We start from the raw sequence: 22,345 nt of genomic DNA, 5'->3' as shown, positions 1-22,345 counted from the left end.
ATAAATAGATTACTATACAAATAGTGAGTTCTTCATTCTTTTTCAGGGTAGAAATTAAAATATTTTAATTAGGTCATATCTAAAGACTAAGATAATGGTTTTTATTCTTTGTTAACAACATAAGTAAATAATTATCACTGTACATTAGCTCATGGAGAACTATGACAGTTACTTATGGTTAATACATTCTTGACATACACTATGAGCTTTAGTTTATAGTTAAATTGTAGTTTATATATTGTATTCTCTACATTGTTAATATATTAATAGGAGTTGTGTAAGACTGAAAATACTGGTTGAGGCCTGATTTATGGGACAAAAGGGCCCGGCTGGCTAATTAACATTTGAACTCACAGAAGCACATGAACTAACAACAAAGAACTCACACAAGAACATGGTTTAATGCGAATGTTTATCATTGACTGTTATGCTTTTGGTGTCATTTGAAATGTCTCAAAGTGAGTGGTACAGATATCTCATATCCAGATAGATAAAATAAAAGGAAATAAGGTTTATAGAAGTTCATAGAAAACTGGTTTAGAGATAAGGCAACCCCCCTTCTGTGGGATAGAAGCCATTTGAGGGCCATTTTGCGACACCTGAAAAGCATCTTAAATGTCCGCTTCACGATTGAGCACATATGAACTTACAGTCGTAAGGAAATGCATAGGAACGCATAATGCAATAAGGAAAAATCATGTCATGTTCAATGTAAAATACGATGTTCATGTCAGCAATTGTGAGTGGTACGTTTGGTCTCATTAATTACCTGATTTTTAATTACCACGTCAATAGTACTCCTATAGAGGGTCAAGGAAGGACAAAGGAAGATCTTACAAGCTCTTACCCTGTTTCTAGAAACATTTAAATAAATGGCATTCTAACAAAACAACCAGTGCTATTTTGGTGTAACCAAACATAGAGATTCAATTGAATTGATGTCCAAATACATTGTTGCAAGTAAAATGGACAATATACAAATATGCAGATAAGTTTCAGAAATGTTTTTCTGAATTACTCAAAGGAAAAAATGCAGAAATCAAAATAGGTTTCAGAAATGCAGCATGTGTCCTGTGTAAACGTCTCGGTTACGTATGGTAACCCTCGTTCCCTGAGTCCAGGGAACGGAGACGCCTCGTCGGGGGAGTTCCCCTGACGAATTGGGATCACGCTAGGGAGCCAATTGCCTTCGAGAGAGTTAACAACGAGCCAATGAAAGAGAAACTGAATTGGCATGCAATATTTGCATTCCGCAGCCCGCCTACCAGCGCGGGTATAAAAGGCGGAAGTAAACATTGCGCAATGCTTTTCGCTGAGGAGCCGAACAGTGTCCAGTCCTCCGCGAAGGTACAGCAACATGGCGACGGGACGAGGCGTCTCCGTTCCCTGGACTCAGGGAACGAGGGTTACCATACGTAACCGAGACGTTCCCTTTCGTCAGCAGGGAACTCCGACGCCTCGTCGGGGGAGTTCCCCTGACGAATTGGGATCCCTACCAAAACGCCATGGTGCTGGCCCCTTCCAGCGCCCAGCTAAGCTACCCTGCAGCAGTTTCCAGAATTTTTGCGGGAGCTAGCTAGGGAATCACACTGCTGTTCCGCAAGACCCAATCAGTGGATATTGGATAACACTGGGAAAGCGTGCCCGTCCCCAAGGAAAATGGGGGGTGGTGGTGGCGCAATGGATAAGACACATGCCTTTGGTGTGAGAGACCCGGGTTCGAATCCACTGTGAGACACCAATGTGTCCCTGAGCAAGACACTTAACCCCTAGTTGCTCCAGAGGCGTGCGACCTCTGACATATATAGCAATTGTAAGTCGCTTCGGATATAAGCGTCAGCTAAATGAATAAATGTAAATGTAAATGTAAAATAATAATTGGGGGGGAACGCTGCGGAAGCTGAGGCAGCCTAGAGGAAGGCCCTCAAATACACACATGTACTAACCACGCAGGGTAGTGAAACATATGGCAGTCCTTGAAGGTAGTCCCAGTCCGGAGGAGTGAGGAGCGTACTCAACAGGGACGACAGAATGAGTCTGTCAAGGGGAAGACACGGCTGAACTGCACGTGGCAATCATGGGTCGCCGCAGGGACCACTAGAAAAAGGCACCCAGTCTACTAGCAACTCCTTACTGAAGGTAGCAGACCTGGTGCCGGCGGTCCGCAACGCCTGACACCGGAGGGGGTGGAGGAGGATCTCCCGAGGTTAGCCGTTTGTTGGGTAACCAACGGAGCAAAAAGACGCACGTATCCGCTCATGGAATCATGAAGGTGTGTCGCAAGCCGACACACCTATTCCCTCTAATTACTGGCCGTAGCAAGTACTCGGGAGGAAACAGGTTCCACACGTAGGCTATAAAACCTAGCGAACGTGTTCGGTGTCGCCCAGCCCGCAGCTCTACAAATGTCTGTTAGCGAGGCGCCTTGTGCCAGAGCCCAGGAAGCGGCAACACTCCTAGTGGAGTGAGCCCGCAACCTGGGTGGGCAGGGCTCACCCTGGGACTTATAAGCCCTGGTGATAGCATCCACTAGCCAGTGGGCTAACCTCTGCTTGGAGACAGCCTTCCCCTTCTGCTGGCCTCCATAACAAACAAAGAGCTGATCTGAGGTCCTGAAGCTTTGCGTTCTGTCTATATAAACCCGGAGGGCCCCGACAGGACAGAGAAAAGCTAGGGCTGGGTCTGCCTCCTCCTGGGGCAGCGCTTGCAGGTTCACCACCTGGTCCGCGAAGGGAGTGGTAGGAACCTTGGGCACATATCCGAACCGGGGTCTCAATATAACATGAGACAGGCCAGGCCCGAACTCTAGGCACGATTCGTCGACCGAAAAAGCCTGCAGATCTCCTACCCTCTTGAAGGAAGCCAATGCTAACAGGAGCGCTGTCTTAATGGACAGGATATTAAGCTCGACTGTCAGCAAAGGCTCAAAGGGAGGACTTTGAAGCGCTCTAAGCACTAAAGTCAAGTCCCAAGAGGGTACAGGGTGCAAATCGCGAGGTGGATTTAACCTCCTAGCACCCTTGAGGAATCTGATGACCAGGTCGTGCTTCCCCACGGACTTATCATCAACTACAACGTGATGTGCGGATATTGCAGCAACATACACTTTGAGGGTGGAGGGAGACAGCCTTCGCTCCAAGCCCTCTTGTAGGAAGGAGAGCACAACTCTGATCGGGCAAGTTCGTGGGTTCTCCCCGTGGGAAGAACACCAGCCGACGAACAGGTTCCACTTCAGAGCATAGAGGCGCCTCGTAGAGGGGGCTCTAGCTGAAGAGATGGTATCTACCACTGCCTGTGGCAGGCCATCTAGAACCTCCGCGTCCCGTCCAGGGACCAGACATGGAGTTTCCAAAGGTCTGGACGCGGGTGCACTAGGGTGCCCCTTCTCTGAGAAAGTAGGTCCCTCCTCAGAGGAATCGGCCAAGGAGGGGCTGTCGCGAGGAGCATGAGTTCTGGGAACCAAGTCCGGGTTGGCCAATACGGGGCCACCAAAAGGACCTGCTCCTCGTCCTCCCTGACCTTGCACAGTGTCTGTGCAAGAAGGCTCACTGGGGGAAACGCATATTTGCGTAGATCCTGGGGCCAGCTGTGTGCCAGGGCATCCGTGCCGAGAGTTCCCTCGGTCAGGGAGTAATACCACTGGCAATGGGTCGTGTCCGGAGAGGCAAACAGGTCTACCTGTGCGGCTCCGAAGATTCGCCAAATCAGCTGAACCACCTGGGGATGGAGTCGCCATTCTCCCGGAAGGGGGGACCGACGTGAAAGCTCGTCGGCCACACGATTGAGCTCCCCGGGGACATGAACGGCACGAAGCGACCTCAGATGTTTCTGACTCCACAGGAGGAGGTGGGAGGCGAGTCGCGACATACGACGGGAGCGTAGACCACCTTGTCTGTTGATGTACGCAACGGTCGCAGTGCTGTCCGTACGGACCAGTACGTGTTTGTGTCTGAGAAACCCCTTGAGGCGACACAAAGCTAGGCGTACTGCTTGCAACTCTAGGCAGTTGATGTGCCAATGCAGCTGGGGCCCCGTCCACAGACCCGAGACTGCATGCCCTTTGTACGTGGCCCCCCAGCCCTTGGCAGAAGCATCTGTGAAAACCACAGCATGCCTGGAAACCTGGACTAGGGGCACTCCGGCCCGTAGAAACCCAGGATCCGACCAAGGGGTGAAGGTTTGGCGACAGTGCGGGGTGACTTTGACCCGGAACGTGCCGCTCTGCCACGCCCACCTCGGGACTCGATCGCGAAGCCAGTGCTGGAGCGGTCTCATATGCAACAGACCGAGCGGCGTTACTGCGGCTGCGGCTGCCATATGCCCCAGGAGCCTCTGAAACTGTTTCAGTGGGACCGCTGACTTGCCTTGAAAAAACTTGAGGCAGTTGAGCACTGACTGGACGCGTTCCTCCGTGAGGCGCGCAGTCTGGGCGACCGAGTCCAGTTCCATACCGAGATAAGAGATCCTCTGCACAGGGGAGAGTTTGCTCTTGTCCCAGTTGACCCGAAGCCCCAACTGACTGAGGTGCCGGAGCACCATGTCCCTGTGATCGCACAACACATCCCGCGAGTGCGCCAGAATGAGCCAGTCGTCGAGATAGTTGAGAATGCGAACGCCTTGCTCTCTCATGGGAACAATGGCCGCCTCCGCGACTTTCGTGAAGACACGGGGCGACAGGGCCAGCCCGAAGGGTAGGACCTTGTACTGATATGCTCGACCCTCGAAAGCAAACCGAAGAAATGGTCTGTGTCGGGGAAGAATCGAGACATGAAAGTACGCGTCCTTCAGGTCGATCGCTGCAAACCAATCCTGGGGACGGATGCATTCGAAAATGCGTTTCTGCGTGAGCATCTTGAACGGGAGCTTGTGCAGGGCCCGATTCAATACACGCAGGTCCAGGATTGGCCGTAACCCACCGCCTTTCTTGGGTACAATGAAGTAAGGGCTGTAAAACCCTGACCTCATATCGGCTGGAGGGACCGGCTCGATCGCGTCCTTCGCCAGCAGGGCGTCGATCTCTTTCCGCAAGACAGGAGCATCCACTGGACGCACACGGGTGAAGTGGATGCCCCTGAACTTGGGAGGCCGGCGTGCAAACTGAATTGCATAGCCGAGCCGGATGGTGCGAATGAGCCAGTGCGACGGCCTCGGGAGCGCTAGCCAGGCTCCGAGAAACTGCCGCAACGAGCCCACCCGCACCGCCGGCGTACCCGCGGAGGGGCAGCGAGGCGGAAGGCAGGGACACGGCTCCGGTGGCATTGTAGCGGCCGAGAGCGGGGTCTGGGTGTGTACTTGGACAACACCTACCTGCTTCCGCCGGGGGACAGACGGCAGAGAAGACCCGAGAGTGTTCTGCTGCGGGCTGTCGCCTGGCGAGGGAAGGGGGGGAGACAAGGAGCAAGGCCCGAGGGCGGCTGCTGGTCTCGCCACCTTCCCGCCCAGCGGCAGACAGGAGTGGCGTGACCGAGGTGGCGCCACTGCTATCTGAGAGCTGGGGAGAGGGGACTGAGAGTGGCGAGACCCAAGGGTGGCGCACACTGCCGTCCCACTCTCTAACGGGAGAGACTGCTTGTTCAGCAGTCCCAACCGTGAATGACCCAGAGGAGGAAGAAATTGCTCTTTTATTGAAGTTTTGGGTACCACCGACCGGCTGGTCGGCGGCGGAACAGAAAAAACCAACATAGGATTCTCCACCCGGCCCTCCTCCGGGGGAAGGAGGGGAGCAGAGGCCCCCTCCTGTAGAGCAGCTCTTCGGTCCTCTGGGTCGCCCGTCTCAGGAACGCCTCTTCCCTGACCGGAGGAGAACCTACAGGCGCGGGAGGGGAGTGAAGGGGCACCCCGCCAAGTGGAAGCGGTCTTCGGACACAATTGCATCGCAACCGACCGCTCCACTGGGGGGATTCCCTCGTATCCCTTCAGCGCTCCACCATCCAGAGTGGTGAGGGAGGAGGAGTGAGTCGGTCTGTGTCTGGCAGTCAGGGGTGCCGTCCACGACTTCGTCAACTCCTCATGCACCTCCGGGAAGAATGGGACCGGAGCGGGACGCTGAGAACCAGCGCGGCCCGCCCCGATACACCAATCATCGAGCCGCGAAGGCTCGGGACACGGTGGAGGGATCCACACGAGCCCGACCTTCGCGGCCGCCCGGGCAAGCATAGCGGCCATCTCAGGATCCGGCTCGGGCGCGGCCACCACACCCGAAGGGGGTAGACCCGCCGATTCGCCACCAGAGGATGACCGCTCTCCCTCCGATGCAGCGATAGACATCGCATCTTCAGGTGGCGCTCCGAAGGAGACTACCGGAACCGCACGGGGCGGCCCCAGCGGCTCCAACGGGGGCACCGATGGCAGCGGCGCTACTGAGGAGTGGGAACCTCGTGAGGATCTTTCACCTGGCGAGATATTCCGCACTGTAACCCTCATACGCTCACCAACAGCCACAGCCGAAGTAGTCGCCTGCTGGACTGAACCAGCAGACGAACTAGATCGGGTGTAGACTGAAGGGACACCTTCAGCAACTTTCCGCTGAAGGATACTTAGTCTTGAGCGGAGCGCCGCCAGAGTCATGTTCCCACAATGAGAACATGACTCGTTCACAAATGCTGCCTCTGCGTGCGCTAAGCCCAAGCACGAGACATAGTATCTGTGACCATCACCCTGAGACAGAAGTCTACCGCATCCAGAAACACACGGGCGAGATGACATCTTTGTCACGTAGACAAAGGCGCAGGTCGCCCGCAAAAGCTCTTTCAGGAAAGAGAGAGAACCTCTCTTTCAAGTGCCGAAGCACACAGGGACCCACCGCGGCCACACACGGGGAAACTGCAAGCCCGTGTGGGCACTCAATACCAGCCGTGAAAACGGCTTTTTTTATAATTTTTTTTTTTTATAAGCACAGCTGGTAGAAAGCGGCGATCGCTGAAGAGGCTGTAACACCGGCACCAAAGAGGACTCTTCCGGAAGAGAGACTCGTTGAAAAAACTCAAAGAAAACTTCTCAGGCGGAAACAGCAGCAGACAATGCAATCCTGTTCGGCTCCGAGGCGATAAGCATTGCGCAATGTTTACTTCCGCCTTTTATACCCGCGCTGGTAGGCGGGCCGCGGAATGCAAATATTGCATGCCAATTCAGTTTCTCTTTCATTGGCTCGTTGTTAACTCTCTCGAAGGCAATTGGCTCCCTAGCGTGATCCCAATTCGTCAGGGGAACTCCCCCGACGAGGCGTCGGAGTTCCCTGCTGACGAAAGGGAACTGAATTAAACACGTGTGTCTATGCTAAATTTGGTGGCTATAATGTGATTCACAATGAATTTGAAAATCAGAAACAGCGAACGCATCTCATTAATCCTGAAACAAAAACCTTTTCATATTTAAGGCTTCAGAGAACTAAATATTGTTATGTTTGAATGTATTCTGAATTACTCTGAGATTAGTTTTTTCCAAAATAGATTAACGGATTCGTATATTTCCACAAGATTTCGTCAGAGATTGGCGACGGCTAATAACTGATATCAGGAAGTGTACGGGCGACTTGGATGAGAGGATGGGTTAGTCCGACTAGGATCAGCTTTACGCTGGTTGATTAACCTAGCTTGGACGCTTCCGATGACTTCTGTTCTAATTTAATAGTTTTGGAAAACGGTTGAATTAAGTTCCTGAAGGGCATCCAAGGGGGCTATTGTATATATCTTTGGTTGTTGCGCGTTGTTGGGTGAAATATGCAATTGATTCTATTATGACTCATATAAATAGTCTTATATTGACTATAACAATGCTTGTATGTAAAGGAAAACACTGTATACGGTTTTTATAAGAAACCTTAATGTATGGAAACAATGTAAGAGGTTTTTATAAGAAACCCTTGAACTTGGTTTATGTAAAGAGTTTTTATAAGAAACCCTTGAACTTGGTTTATGAAAAGAGTTTTTATAAGAAACCCTTGAACTTGGTTTATGAAAAGAGTTTTTATAAGAAACCCTTGAATTGATTTATACACTGAGACATGTTTGATTTGAAATTGTTTATTTGATTTATAATAATGACACTGAGACATGTTTGATTTGAAATTGTTTTATTGATAAAGCTGATTGGTTAAAGAAAAAAGACACTGTAAACCATTTGTAGAAAAATCATTTATTGAAGTAATGCAATGAATTGACGGAAATATATTCTGTGTTATAAGTATTTATTAAAGGAAGAAATAGGCTAGATAAAAATAGTAGGCTACTATGTATTAGAAAGAGCTTTACCAAAGAAAGAAGAAAAATGCAATCATTACCGTCTATGTGTTGCGGCCGAGACACAGAAGATACAGCGATGAAGAAAAGGTCCAGAAGAAGGAGGACGGAGAGACAAAGGCTTTATAACCAAGTCCTAGGGGGTTTCCAGGAGAGGGTGACCAATGAACAAGTTTTAGGGAGTTTCCAGGAGGAGATTTCTGAAGATGTCCAAAAGTTGATGGACTTTAAAAGAGCTGGAATGACATGTCCAGTCAGACGCTGATTCACCAAGGACGGCCTCTCCGGTGTTAGATGCCTTGCCATTGCGCCTCATGAAGATGAAAGCTTGTAAATTATTTGGTTTGGATTTGCTTTTATTTTTATTTTATATATTAGTACCTTTTATGTAAACTAGTTAACCTATATTTCATTTAAAAAAAATACATAATTGAAATTAAGAAGCTCGCCTGCCTTAAGTCTCTGTTTTACAAAATATTGAGCTGAACTAAACCACAGAGCAGTCTTTCGACTGAATTGTAAGTATGGAAATGTATATACTTATTGTTTAGAACGAATTTGACTGACTTTACCTAACCTGAGAATAAACAAAATAAGGTAGAAGGTGTCTATATTTAAGACCCAAACAAGGGGTTAAATTAAGCACCATAAAACAGCGTGTACGGCAAAATCCCTAGATATTTAGCCAACTGCCTCAGCTTCTGATCTTCGGGGCTGACCACTTGTGTCGTGCATCCTTGGGAAGGACTGCAAAGCGATATAGTTTTCCTTATCTATAAACGGAAAAATATAAAGTAAGAGTAAATAGAAGAATCAAACGTTATAATGGCCATTTCAAAAGACTAAATGAGAAGAAAAGGTATTTGAAACCTAGCAAAGGAAAAAAGAAAAACAGCGAATGAACATCTTATCAGCCCTGAGCCAAAAGGCCTTTTAATATTCAAATGTATTGACATGAGAACAAGTAGAGATTTGACCATGCGTTAAGTTGTTCCAGAGACTCTTCAGAGACCGAAAACAATATAATTTGACTTGTATTGTTAAAGAAGATAATTATATTATAACTTGAATTATAATAAACATTATATTACACTCGCCGAGCAGGACAATAATTGGAGAAGTGTGACTTTCGTCATTAAAATTGAATTTCTGAAACAGAATTTCATTTGTGTGCTACCCAGTGCCAAAAAGGGGCGGAGTATGCCTTTATTTTTCACCGTTAGAAAACACGGCTAGGAGTGTGGCACAGGTAATAGCACGCAAAAAAATTCCTTGACTGGGGTGCACCAACTGAATTGAATCTGATAAGATAAGTAAATTTACGAGGAGGGTGTGAAATGCTAAACAGCAGACAGAAGTACCACAGTTTTTTGCAGGTCAAAAAATATCTGCACAAATTAAAATGTGTGAATGCATTGCACATGCAGCAGACTGAAGGCTGAACTGAAAAAGCAGCTTCAGGTGTCACAACACACTGAGACAACAGCAACAATTCAGACGTGGTCAATGAAATTCGGTTTCATGTGACATCTGGAATTAAAATTGCTAACAAGTAAAAGAATTCTACACGTCTGAATTGAATGCTTTTGAAATATTGGAATTATCTGTGGTTCGCTCTCCTCTGTTTTCTGTCTCAGGCTTAGGCTACTTCTTGAGCATTTTTTTAATTAGTCAGTTGGCTATTTGTCAGCAGATCAGATGAGGATGATGATGATGATCATGATAGCATGCTACTAAATATAACTTAAAACATTGAACTTTAACTTTTATGATTTAATAAGCTAAGTATTTAATAAGTTAAAGTTCAAAGTTGTAAGTTACACTATGATGCATATAGGGAATTAAGGAACATTTTATCTTCCTGAAATTGGGTTCCTAAAGTTACAACACTCTCTGTCTCTGAAGATAAACTGATTCTGTATGTCCTTCAATTAATTTTCATGACTTTCAGATATCCCAATGGAAGATTTGTAAGAACGTGTTAAATCATTTGTAAATGTGTTTATGAGATGTTAAAACAGGATGGGTTAAAGGTTAAACAGATTGGAACATGAGTTTATTTTGGATTAAAAAACCCAACCCAGAGATTTTTTTTTTAAGAAGAATTGGGTCAAGGCAAGCTAATTATTTAGGTCACAGGTTCTTTTTGAACTTTGCACTTTCTAAATTGTTGTAGGCTTGTTTTCATTTTATTAAGTGTATGAAAGAGAACTTGAGTAGGCCTATACAATAATAAAGTAACACAATTAATCTTTTGTTAAAATCCATAAGCTATTACACACCTTAACTTACAACTATAGGCTAACTATTAAATGATTCAATAAAATTATTTATTTTCTGCTACAGATTATTATGTAGCCTAAGCAGTAGCCTAATTATAAAACAGACGCATGCAGCCTATTGTGCTGTAACTGATTTTTATTCGTTTATTTGCGCATTAGAGTCAAAACGAAACTGAAAGAACATTGAGCTTGAATCAACTAAAAACGAAAGTGTTGCTCAATGACTCAGGATTCAGCGCTCAGACCTCAGACCTCACGCAGCACTTTCAGCCTCTGAAGAAGAACAGTAAGTAGCATGTCCTTCATTATGCCTTATTTTATGTTTTTTTTTATCCCACTGGAACTTTACCTGGTTATTTGTGAATGACATTTTAAAGTGCATAGGCCTATCACAGAACTGTAAAATACAAATGGATGGAAATCTTCCACCAATGTTTTAGCCGAAATGATATATAGATCAGAAATATTGTAAGATTGGTCCGTGTCGCTTCAGTTTTTTTTTAATACAAAAAATGCAAATACAAAAATTAAAAATTGAAACCAGACGTTCGTTTCTGTGTGTAGCTACTTCATCAGTAGATAGGCCTACTTTTGCTAAATTGATCCTACTTTTGCTAAGATAAACCGATTTTCTATTTTTCCAGTTTTGGTCTTGTAATTTGTGACGTGAGCTGTAGCACAGGGGTGTGGCCGTGGACTGTCTTGTTTAAAAGACTGAACACAGAGGACAACCTTTTTCACCGGAAGTGCCATAGTTTTTATTATTATAAATGTGCTAAATATAAGGCAGTCACGGACTGGTCATCGCGAGCAGCCGGGAAAAGAGAAATTTGGCACATTGCTTGTTTGTATTTACCTACTTATTTAATTCATTTTATTAATAGGCTATACCTTACACACTTGGCCAAGGGATGCATTTTACAGTACAACCACGAGATCATCCCAGTTCATTTTCAGTGGGATAGGAAGCAGAAGGAGGGCAGCTCACCAAGATCCAGATCATTCATGGGAATCTAGCATGAAAGATAAAAAGACTTCCAAGTGAAAAAATACAAAAGATTAAGCATATCTATATCTATCTATCTATCTATCTATCTATCTATCTATATACCTATATATATATATATATATATATATATATATATATATATATATATATATATATATATATATATAGAGAGAGAGAGAGAGAGAGAGAGAGAGAGAGAGAGAGAGAGAGAGAGAGAGAGATATTGGTCAGGGCTGAGTTTCCCGATAACGTTGTCTCTTAGCGCGCTACGAAGACTCATAAGGTATAACTTAACTGAAGGTATACCATTTCTAGGCGTGTTCCCCGAACTATACCTTAAGAAGCTGCTTAAGATATACCTTCTTACGTGCGACGTTACCGGGTGCTGTCCATGGCGATGGTGCTGAATCTGCTGATATCGATGGCTCGAGAATCAATTATTCTCTCGTGCAAGGGCTGTTTATCTGAGAAAGCGGTGTTCTTTATAAAAAAAAGCACTTTAGAAATAGTTGAAGTTGCATTTATTAGGACTCATGGGATATTATAAAAAGTAATCCAAACTATAATAGCCTATCATAGCATTGCCTACATATTTTAAAATTGTATCATATATTGCTGCCATAATAACCATTTAAATTTGTATGTGCTTTCTTCTCTTTCCCATTTTTGTTCGCTGAGGTGGAGCTGCGATGAAATATTGTTCTTGTAAATACTTTCAAGCATTTCAGTAATAAAAGTGTACATCACGTACGGTGCTCGGCAGTGATCAAAAAGGATTTAAACAGTGAATTTTGAATCTCTTCTCGAAAACGCAGAGATGTGGATTCAGACGGCAATTAAATTACCACACGTCCTGTTTGTCAAAAAACAGTAGGTACTAATTTGGCCAGGGATTTTTACGTGGGTTGGGTGAGAAAAAACACTGATATTATGGATTCGGACGGCACTAAAATCACAGACTCACCCCTGTAAATGTTTAAAATACCGGACGAGCCCATGATAAACAATATCAGCGTCCGAATAGGACTTAACTGACAGTAGCCTTTGCTTTCACTGGCCTTTAAAATCGCTCTTTTATTAAAATACATTTATAAAATTGAATTATATATAATAATATAATTAAAATTCTAACAACAATCAGTGTAATGACAATTTTATTCTTTGCATGAAAACACTTGAATTAGCCTAACTGAACACTGTCTGTGTGTATTAAAACTTCAGAATTATATTCATATTGCCCTGCAACAGTGATAAGGTGAAGCTAAGAGTGGTCCAGACCAACCTTCCGAAAGTATGACTTACAGAAGGTATACTTAACTAAGAACGTTTCGGGAAACACGTATTATCCATAAGGTACAGCTTAAGGTGTAACTTAAGAACGACGTAGCGTTAAGAAGGTTTCGGGAAACTCAGCCCAGGTTTTTAGCTCTCGTTAGCTCTCCAACATTGGTCTCCTCTACAGCACTTAAAAAATAAATTAAAAATCCCACTATAATAGGTTCTATTTATAGAACATTTGTGACCACATCCTAGTGCTGCTTCCTTGTTCCTGCTTCCTAAAGATTAGAACAGGATTTTCAGAGAGAGGCAAAGTAGCCTACGCAGCAATTAAAACGAGAGAGCAAAAAAAAAACAAAAAAACATTTAACACATTTAACCCTTATCCTCTCCTCCTGTGCCTATAACAAATCCTTCCCTATATTATAATTATTCAAATTATATTCCCTAAATTATACTTCTACATTTTTGGGGAAAAACAAATCTGCGGAAACAGTGTAAAAGTAGCCCAATTCCACGGGATAACCCATGCAGCTTTCAATTACGATGCCAATAAATAAATAAATAAATAAATAAATAAATAATGCTGAAAAATAATGTCTTGGAAGCAGTAGTTTACATGGGTCAAAAATGATCAAAACAGAATCTTTTTTTGTGTGTGTGTGCTTTGCTTTTTTGTGGTGGGGCTTTGTAAAAAAAAAAAAAAAAATAAACTTTAGTGTGGAGCCCGGAGTCCATGTCCACCGAGAATTTTTTTTATTTACATTATTTATATACTAATTATTACTATACATTTTTAGTAAACATGGAAATGGTAGACATGTGCAGGTATAGATAGGCGGGCCAGAGTCCTAAAAAAAAAATCATCCATTTGAAAACATGCAGTAGATCCATACAATAAACTGCCAATAATGTAATTTGTTGACCATAAATGCATTCAAAATGCTGACATTTCATATTTAGACAATTTTTTAACAGGAATGAAAATGAGGCAGCATAAGGATTGAAGGATAATGAATTGATTAATAAAATAACATTTTAATGAAAGTTTGTGTTAATGAAAGGCTAAGATGTAACTAGTTAAAATGCTGAATATTCTAAATTGTATTCTGTTCTTCAACTGTTTTATCTTTCCCCCTCTTTTTTTTTGGACCCAGGACAGACAATGGATTCTGTTGGAGATGAATTCAAGAGAAGTCTTCGTAATAAAGTATCTGGTCTGAAGGAGGTCTATTCCCTTGAGCAATGTCAATTCATACTGTTTTTCTGCACCATTGTTTCTAGTGCTGGAACTGACATTGACGCTGCAATGAAGTACATTGATCAAGTTACAATTGGTGAAGCCAGATTAATAATAAAACATAATTAATTAAACTTAACCAATTTTTTAATTTTTTTTTATGATCCAATTAACAATATACTTTTAACTGCCCTGCAGGCTTCACGCCAGTCATCTTGGTGATACTCCATTCTACGTTTGACCCTGACAGAATTATCCCAGACAGCAACAATGCTATAAAGAGACATGACATATTTGCAGTGGACTGTCTGATTTTTGATAACGAATTACTGAGATGTCAGAAGAATGACAATGCAATTGCTGAAACTGCACAGTACCTCAAATCAAAGGTAGGCATGTTGATCACCATGGACACTTTTCACAAACTGCGATGATGTGTTTCCAGTTATTAACATAAAAATCTAGCAAAGTTTTTATATTTCCATTTTTTTAAATGTACATTTGTAACACTATACTTTTTTTATAAAAAATAAATACAACATAAATACAGGGAGGGAAGGTAGGCTAAATTTGACACCTTTTTCTCTTCTGACTGTTGTAATCAATCTCTTTATATATTTTTCTCGTTTAGAAACTTGTGGAAAAGATATCGTGTATATTTCTTTTCTTTTGCTATTGCAACAATCAGGAATGCAATGATCATATTTGCTGTATAGAAGTTTGCCCATTCATGACAACTTCCGCTTCTGAAACCAGCAAATGTGTGAAAAGGGTCCAAAGTGAAAGATGAATGTGTGTTTTATTGTATTTAACACAAATATATTCATATATTAATTTCCCTTCCAGAATCTGACTTCATATTATTTCTTGAGTAGTAAGTATTCCAAGCTTTACATTCTTCATTCTTCAGTAAAATGTTCACTCTTACTATGCAATAGCGTAATTAATTATAGTTATAAAAATAAATGAAGGAATGTGAAGGAATAAAACAAAAACCTATGGTATTATATTTGATATAAGATGTCTTTCATTCTTGCAGAAGATGGTGGAAATCGAAATCTATCCAGAGACTATAGAGTGCTGGAAATGGCAGACTAATCACTGAGACTCAACGCAAAGATTCCTTTGTTTCGCTCGTTACTCTCGTTGGTTTATTGCTCTTTGCTCTTTTTCCTCATTATCCTTTTGGCGCTTATTGCATATTTTTTAGTTAAACTGCTTTGTTGATAATTAATCCAGTGCTAATTCACACAGTCTGCCTCTCATTTAATGAAGAATGAAATTAGCATTTTGTGATTTTCAGCAGTAACTGTCAGCCGCTCAAATTATCCTATAATGTCAATGACATACAGAATATCATCAAAACTGCATGTATAGTAGACAGCATGAAGAGAATCACATTTTGAATATAAATTAGCAGGTAACTGGTTATATGATGATGCTTAGAAATGTCTATGTGAGATGTGTTTCTAGTAAAGAAGTATGCATGAACTTCACTTTTTAAATAGGCGTGTTTTGTGATTGAATAGTTGAGGCACAAACAGTCAACTGTCATTAAATGTGCTAATGTTGCATGTCATTGTTAAATAAAAAAAACAGCCTAGCCTAAATAAACAGCTGTTTCTTGCCACATTTTATTCATGTGTTCTTTCATTTGTCCTATTATTTTTTAGTTTTTAGTATCAAGAGTAAAACTAGAGGTATGTATTCTGCAGGGGAAACAACTCCTTGTCAGGGTTTTTATTATAGTTTTGTATTTATATTATGCTACTACTGCATTTTACTTCTGAATATTTTCAAGGTTGTTACATTATATACTTTTGTGTAGTTTAATGTAAAATCATATGTGAGGGAAAACAGGTTCAGTAGGTTACTTCACATTTGTACGTGAATATTTAATGAAATATGCAGTTCCGAAAATTAAAGTAACAAAATGTAGGTCTGTTGTCACTATATGAACAAATTGTTGCTAACTACAGCTGCGTCCCAAATCAAAGGGCGCATCTGAAGCCCTGACCGGTCTAGCCTACAAGGACTGTTCTTGTCGCCTGGCAACTGTGACAGCTGCCGATGACGAGCGGGAGAAATACTGGACTTTTTTATATTCAATTGGGTTTTATATTCAAACAGGGCTAAACCGAAAATACATGATCCGGCAGCGCCGGGGCTGAAACATCCTTACCATGTCCTCCAGTAAAATATAAAACATAAAAATGACAATAGCCAATTCTGGCTCCATAGCTGTTTACTCAATTAGGCAAGGCAAGGCAAGTTTATTTATATAGCACATTTCTTACACAATGGCAATTCAAAGTGCTTTACATAGAAGAAATTAAAATAATAAAAAGAATTAAGAATAACTAAAACAGTTTAGAAAAATAAAATACAGTACTTAAAAAAAAAAAAAAAAAAAGAATATTATTATAGATCTTTCCTTCAAAAGGATTCCCTTAAGACTTAAATCTTTCAACCTTCTTTTAACCTTCAATCTTCTTACGACTTCCATCTATCAACTTTCCTTTAACTTTCTTTTCTCCCTCATTTACTCACACGTTCTTTTCACTTTCTTTAGCACTGCGTTCACATTCTTTCTCAGACGAAAACTTTAATATCGTCATTTAAATACTGTTCTACTTTCAAACCCACATTAATACACGTCACTTTCACATTATCACATAGGAGAAATTAAAATAATTAAAAGAAATGAGAATAATTAACAGTTTAGAAAAATAAAATAAAATACAGTACAGTACAAACAGTCGGACAAACAGCAGCACAGTGCTCATTCAGTAAATGCATAGCTAAACAGAAGTGTTTTGAGTCTGGATTTGAATGTGACTACTGTAGGAGCACATCTGATCTCTTCTGGAAGCTGGTTCCAGCTGCGGCTGGCATAATAGCTAAAAGCAGACTCGCCATGCTTAGAGAGAACCCTTGGTATTTCTAGCTGATATGATCCTAATGATCTGAGTGATCTGTTGGGTTTATATTCAGTGAGCATATCTGCAATGTATTGAGGTCCTAGGCCATTGAATGATTTATATACCAGTAATAATACTTTAAAATCAATCCTAAATCTAACTGGGAGCCAGTGTAAAGACCTGAGTGTGATATGTTCATATTTTCTGGTTCTGCTCAGAATCCTGGCAGCAGCGTTCTGTATGAGCTGCAACTGTCTTATGGTCTTTTTGGGAAGGCCAGTGAGGAGTCCATTACAATAACCCACCCTGCTGGTGATGAAAGCATGCATAAGTTTCTCTAAGTCTTGTCTGGAAACAAAGCATCTAATTCCTGCAATATTTTTCAGATGATAGTATGCTGATTTAGTTATTGCTTTGACATGACTACTGAAACTAAGGTCTGACTCTAGTGTCACACCAAGATTCCTGACTTGATGTTTAGTTGTTTGACCCCTAGAGAGAAGGTATGCGTTCACCTTGAGAACTTCATCTTTGTTTCCAAACGCAATAACTTCAGTTTTGTCTTTGTTTAATTGAAGAAAGTTTTGACACATCCAACTGTTGACTTCGTCAATGCATCGGCACAAGGAGTCAATGGGGCTGTAATCATTAGGCGATAGGGCTAAGTACAGCTGTGTGTCGTCTGCATAGCTGTGGTAAGCAATTTGTTTATTTCTCATTATTTGGCTCATTGGGAGCATATACAGGTTGAACAGGAGTGGCGCAAGAATTGAGCCTTGAGGGACTCCGCATGTCATGGATGTCCACTCAGACTTCTGGTCTCCTATACTCACATAATAACCTCTCCCATCTAAGTATGACCTGAACCATTTTAGGACTATCCCAGAAAGCCCCACCCAGTTTTCCAGCCTGTCAAGAAGTATGTTATGATCGACAGTGTCAAATGCAGCACTGAGGTCGAGTAGTACCAGCACTGATAATTTTCCTGAATCAGTATTTAAGCGAATATCGTTTATTATCTTTATGAGCGCTGTCTCTGTGCTGTGGTGTGGTCGGAAACCAAATTGAAAATTGTCAAAGTATCCATTCGAGCTTAAGAATTTGTTCAGCTGATTGAAGACAACTTTTTCAATGATCTTGCCTATGAAAGGAAGATTTGAGATCGGTCTATAGTTGCTTAATATGGTCTTATCCAGATTGCTCTTTTTCAGGAGGGGCTTGACAACTGCAGTTTTCAGGGAGTTTGGAAAACTCCCAGAAAGAAGTGAGGCATTTACCACTTCTAGAAGATCTGCTTCTAAACTGTTTAGCACACTTTTGAAAAAAGATGTGGGAAGTGTGTCAAGGGCGCATGTTGATGTTTTAAGGTGCTGTACGGTTTCTTCCAAAATTTTGCCATCAATTTCTTTGAAATCAGACATAGTAACTACTTTCTCAGGTGGTCTGATCTGTCTGACCCCAGCACAACTCAAGGATGTGCTGATCACCTTTCTGATATTATTGATTTTCTCAGAGAAGAAAGAAGCAAACTCACTGCACTTGTTGTCTGAGAGCATTTCACTGGGAATCTGGCTTGGGGGGGTTGTCAGTCTCTCTACAGTAGCAAAAAGAGTGCGTGTGTTGTTTAAATTGCTGTTTATAATATTTGAGAAGAAAGTCTGTCTAGCTTTGCCTAGCTCCATATTGAAAGCATGCAGGCTGTCTTTGTAGATGTTATAATGGACTACAAGTTTTGTCTTCCGCCACATGCGCTCTGCTTTTCTGCATTGTCTTTTCATAATTTGCACTGCTATTGAGTTTCTCCAAGGTGCTTTTTGTCTGCCACTCTTCTTCCTGACTTTAACAGGAGCAATATCATCAATTACATTTTTAACTTTTGAGTTAAAAGAATCAAGGAGAAAATCAACAGAGTCAGCAGATATGCTTGGTGTTAAGGATATAGCCTTCATAAATAGTACACTAGTGTTCTCATTAAAGCATCTCTTCTTGACAGACACAGATTTAGCTTCAGTGGCAGGAGAGATCAATATATCAAAGAAAATACAGAAATGATCAGACAGTGCTACATCCTTAACAACAATCGATGAAATGTTTAGACCCTTACTGATAAGTAAGTGTGTCCGCGATTGTGTGTGGGTCCATGTACATGCTGAGTCAGATCAAAAGTTTTTAAAACAGTTTTGATTTCTTTTGCCATATTGTTTTCTGCACTATCTATGTGAATGTTAAAATCTCCAGCAATGGCAAAACAGTCAAACTCTGAGGTAATTGTTGATCACAGTTCTGTAAAGTCCTCAGCAAAGGCTGGAGAGTATTTTGGAGGCTTGTACATAATAAGTAAAATGCGTGGAGCACCTTTTAACACAATACCCAGATATTCGAAAGACGGGTAATTCCCAAATGATATTTGCTTACATTGATAGATATCTTTAAAAAGAGCAGCTAGACCCCCACCTCTCTTTACAGCTCTGCAGACACTCATAAAAGTAAAGTTAGGAGGGGCTGTTTCATTGAGGACTGTTGCACTGCAGCTGTCTTCTAGCCAGGTTTCATTTAGAAACATAAAGTCCAGGGCCCGTATTCATAAAGAATCTTAATGCAAAGAGTAGCTCCTAGTGACAAAATTCTAAGAAAATTCTTAGGAATGTGGGCGTTTACTCTTAAAATTAAAGAAAAAATCCTAGTAAAGAAAAGAGTAATTCAGAAAGCATCTTAATCCTTAAAAGAGGTCTTAAGGTCAAAATTGTTAGGAGCACGGACGAGGACTTTTAAGAGGCTTAAGAGTTTCTTTAGCAGAGGAGAAAATGGCAGAAAGACGAAGAGGGAGAAGAAATGTGTTGAAGACAATGAATAACAGTGAGTTAATAAGACGCTATAGATTAGATCGTGCAGGGATCATGTTTGTGACTGATCTTATTAGAGACACGCTAATATCTCCGATACAGTGCATATGCCATAGCGCCAGAAATGAAAGTAATCACTATATTACGATATTTGGCAACTGGGAAAATTCCATGTTTGATACATTAAAACCAACATTCAAACCACCACTTAAATAGACATGCCAGCAATTAGTGTAATTGGAAAGAGTGGAACAATTTTTATCATTCTAAGCCAAGCAAATACCTTATAGGAAATTAACAGCATGGTAAATAAAAATAAAAAGGATTTATATACACATATATAATGTGTGTGTGTGTGTGTGTGTGTGTGTGAGAACGGTCAAATAGGAAAAATTACGTATGTAATTTCAAAGTGAAGGCTTAGAATAGACCCTATACTTAAAATCACTTTTTTTTCCCTTCTTGGACAACCAACCAATCACAGTCGTCAAAAGATTGTGTCAATAGCAACGGGGTCAATCCCGCCTCCTTACTAAGATGAAAGTTTTTGTCTTTTCCTTACTCAGAGTTGCTCTCAGATCGGTCCCGAATCGCTTTTAAGCTAAGACTCCTACGTAAAAGTTTTTAAGCTAAATTAAGAGTTTTCTGAGAGGATTCTTAGAATCTTTATGAATACGGGCCCAGGTTGTTTGTGGTTAAGTCGTTGACTAGAAGTGATTTATTTTTAAGTGAGCGAATGTTTAAAAGTACTAACTTAACAGTCTTACTTTTTGTCCCCACAGCAATCTTAGTTTGACATGTAATAGGCACCAGATTAGTTGAGTTTGCTGTACGGCTATTGAAGGCCTTAGACTTTCTATCTTGTAATAGAACAGCAATAGAGAAAGATATAGGCACACTGGGTTCCCGCTTGTTCTGTAAACATTTGAGAAAGTTACTGTTATCATAGCAGGGACCCAACACATATCACTGAGAGCTGGTATCAGTTGTTTTTGGTTGACCTCGAGCAGATGGAGGAGGGTGTGGGCCCTGGCGTTTTGGCCGAAGAGCTCTCACAGGAGGAGGGGGCGGGCGAGCTTGGCGCGCAGGCCTTGGTGTTTGAGGTGCCTGCCGTTTTTTGGTTGGTATCTGGGGGCTTGCAGCAAAAGAGTGGGATAGGTTCCAGCATGCACCAGTTCTTCCATTTTCTGTGAGAAACACAGAAGTGGGGATGTTGGAGAGAGGGATAACGTGTCTGGTGAGAGGGGCTGTTGCTCAGGTGTTATCGGAGGCTGTAATATGCTGTCCTGGTTTCCCTGGCTGTTTTCCAGGAAGTCGTCCTTGGGTGTTGAATCTTGGAGCAGTTCTAATATGTCTGTCTGTGGTGAGCTCTGTGGGCAGGGCTCAGCTGAGATTGTGTCTGTGAGCAGAGGTTGTTGTGGCTGAGTGGTGTTATCATTGTCCTTGTGTGATATGTCAACCGCATGTCCATTTTGCTGCTGAAGTGAAGTCCCATGGTCATTCATACTGTGTCCAGGTGTGTGTGTGCCGTTCAGATTGAGTGGATTGGCACACACTGCAGAAGGATGATGGAGGGAGAAGTAGATATTGTCCTTTAACACTCTTGAACCAAGTTTGTTTGGGTGATGGCCATCCCGATGAAATAGTTGTCTCTGACTCCAGAAAAGATTGAAGTTGTCAATGAAGTTTACTCCTTTTATATTGCATATTTATATTTTTTGCAGCCACGTATTTAGCCCAAGCAGCCGTGAAAACCTGTTTGTTCCTCTTGCTGGGAGTGGTCCACTGAAGTGGTCCAAACTTTCAGTCTTTTAAGTGTTTCAAAAAGTTCATTGAAATCCTTCTTAAGGAGTTCTGACTGCTCTTTATGAATATCATTCTTCCCCACATGAATGATGAGTTGATTTGCAGTCTTATGTTTCATTAGAATGTTCTGAAGTTCCCTGTTTATATCAGAAGTTGTAGCTTGTGGAAGGCAGCATGTAGTTGTATCCCTGCTGCTAATGTTTCTGATTATGGAGTCCCCCACTATCAGAGTCCTGGGCTCGGCTGTGCTCTGAGCTGAGTACCGCTATCTGCTCGACCTTGAGTGCCAGTTAGCATCAGTGTTAGCTACAGGCTGATTCAGTCTGTGTTCGATCATATTCATCATGTTTGGGGATTCCTCATTTACATTCATTAGTACTTCAAATCTGTTCTCAAGATGTATAGGTGTTGGTTAGGGCTGGGACAACGCGTCGACGTCGTTGACGCAAAATATACACGTCGATTCGTCAGACCCAAAACAAAAATGGCGGCGTCGGAGAGCAGTAGCAACACCACTCGCTCCTCAGACTTTCAGAAGTGCAAGGCGGCACGCACTCGTTCCTCTAAAGTATGGGAATTCTTTAATTTAAAAGGAAACAATTCCGTGATATGTCGTCTTTGCAAAATGGAGATGGCCTTCCATTCTAGCACCACGGCAATGCACCAGCACCTGAAGAGGCGCCACCCGGGAGCAGCTGCAGATGACAGAGCACCGTAAGTTTTTCTTCA

At 42.2% G+C, this 22,345-nt stretch overlaps 1 long non-coding RNA gene across 3 annotated transcripts; it reads left to right on the top strand.

Moving 5' to 3' along the window:
• The first annotated feature begins 9,942 nt into the window (after positions 1 to 9,942).
• On the top strand, positions 9,943 to 15,670 carry LOC309479568. 3 transcript variants are annotated; one of them, XR_014199312.1, is made up of 5 exons: positions 9,943 to 10,805; positions 13,964 to 14,143; positions 14,245 to 14,435; positions 14,893 to 14,920; positions 15,086 to 15,670. It is a non-coding gene; the product is annotated as an uncharacterized lncRNA (long non-coding RNA). The 3 variants fall into 3 exon arrangements; XR_014199313.1 differs by having other exon boundaries at positions 10,749 to 10,816; positions 13,969 to 14,143; XR_014199314.1 differs by lacking the exon at positions 9,943 to 10,805 and having other exon boundaries at positions 13,583 to 14,143.
• The last annotated feature ends 6,675 nt before the right edge of the window (positions 15,671 to 22,345 follow it).

This window comes from Leuciscus leuciscus, assembly GCF_965113295.1.
Source record: "Leuciscus leuciscus genome assembly, chromosome: 17".
In the NCBI taxonomy this organism is placed as follows: Eukaryota; Metazoa; Chordata; class Actinopteri; order Cypriniformes; family Leuciscidae; genus Leuciscus; species Leuciscus leuciscus.
This window is presented reverse-complemented; position numbering and strand designations above follow the sequence as displayed.